Source organism: Palaemon carinicauda, unplaced genomic scaffold, assembly GCF_036898095.1.
Source record: "Palaemon carinicauda isolate YSFRI2023 unplaced genomic scaffold, ASM3689809v2 scaffold395, whole genome shotgun sequence".
In the NCBI taxonomy this organism is placed as follows: domain Eukaryota; kingdom Metazoa; phylum Arthropoda; class Malacostraca; order Decapoda; family Palaemonidae; genus Palaemon; species Palaemon carinicauda.
This window is the reverse complement of record NW_027171618.1, coordinates 33,253-35,208: the sequence shown is the minus strand read 5'-3', so window position 1 is coordinate 35,208 and position 1,956 is coordinate 33,253.

Sequence of the window (1,956 nt, the reverse complement as noted above, 5' to 3'; positions counted from 1 at the left end):
TGGAATGTGAAGCGAGGAAGATATTAACAACGTGCATAAGTCTATTATAAAACAAGTAATATATTTGATCACTCTGTTCCACTATCAGATGGAATCCCACTTTGCATAGTGATTTAATTGAAAAAAAAAAAGATTCAAGTACAAGATTACAACTACACTAACTCTCACACGGAATAAATCCTGTAGCAAAGGGATTACAGAGGTTGAAATACATTACATCCATCGTGTTATTTTCTTGCTAAGCTTTGTGACGGAAACGTGAATTCTCTTTCCGCTGCAAGACAGTCATCTTATTTTAATTATTTCCTGTCAAGTTTACTTTGCTTGGCAGTTAATTACTTGAGAGCTGCACTTTCGTACTTTTATAATCATTGATGGGAAATTATATATCTTTCCTTTACATTATTTAAAATAATCATGCGAATTAATCATGAAAGTTTGCTGGAAAAAAAAACCGTGAGCAAATGAATTTTACAAAGACAACAAAATCTTTAATTAGTATCTATATCAACAGTTTATCAACAAAGTAAAATTATGTTCCAAATACATCTGATTTTCACTCAAGTATATCCTCTGAGGTATAAACTCTGATGGTATTGAATATTCCACTAAAAACTCCAGTAAGTTCCAAATTCGACACAGAAGGCAACAATCAAGTGTAATGGAAGCCTGCGTCTATTGAACCTCCTATTTACAGTTTAAATTTTTATATTAATCAGGATTGACACGAAGTTGACAACATATCCTGAGGTCTATACTTTATTAATCGCTACTCACAGAACAATAGAATGTAGTATAGATTTGTCACTATTGATTCTGAATTGGAGGTGGGAACCTGACCGTGATTTTGAACTATCCATTATCACTGAAATTTATCATAAAAGCGGATATTGCTTGTTTCCCGATATTGCTATGCATTTACATATAAGCCAAAGCGATGTGAATATCTACAACATTTCAATCGTCAATTGAAAAATCCTCCGTCTTATTCCTCTGAATAAAAATGTCCAAAAGCTGATAATACTGCTTGCAAAGTGTAAAAACTTAGTTTTGCTTAATTGGGACGACATTCTTCTAAAGGCGTCTGTAAGTTATGCTCGCTTATGAAATAATGATAAAAGACTAACGCATACAAATATCAGCGAATAAAGTTATGACTGTTATAAGATTTTTTCTATCATTTCGGATTCATAATCTCATACCGTAAAACTAATTGGATTTTGTACGGCTTCAGTTTCATCCGTGAAGAAAAATGGTTTAGTTCAGTTAAATAACTGTAAATGAAGAATTATTTCTGACAGCTGCGCCAGCTGTTGATAAAAATGTACAGGATATAAATATCTATATATATTTTGCAGACTGTGTTCAACGTTTAATTAAAAATCAATCATGGTCTATTACAGAGAGCAACACGTTCATAACAACAGATAAAATAAAAATTAAAATAAATAAAATACAGTGCATTAATCTTTTACTACCCATAGTAATGAATGTTTCAGGAAATTGTGAAAATTTATAATGCTGAAAATAAAATACCTTAGAGACAAGGGCTAAATTGGATATCCGTATTGGAAGACAATCTCTTGTAATGTTATTAAACTCATCCTATTAATGCAACAAATATATTCCCAAAACTTAAAATGATGATCATGATAATAATAGTATTAATAATAATTAAAAATAATAATAATGTTAAGGTGATAAACATCATACCTATGAAATAAAACGAGAGAGAGAGAGAGAGAGAGAGAGAGAGAGAGAGAGAGAGAGAGAGAGAGAGAGAGAGAGAGAGAGAGAGAGAGAGAGAGAGAGAGAGAGAGAATATACTGTATGTAATCTACCCTATTATAGTAAACAACACGTGTCTGACTATATACATACATACATACATACATATATATATATATATATATATATATATATATATATATATATATATATTTTTACACACTTGGG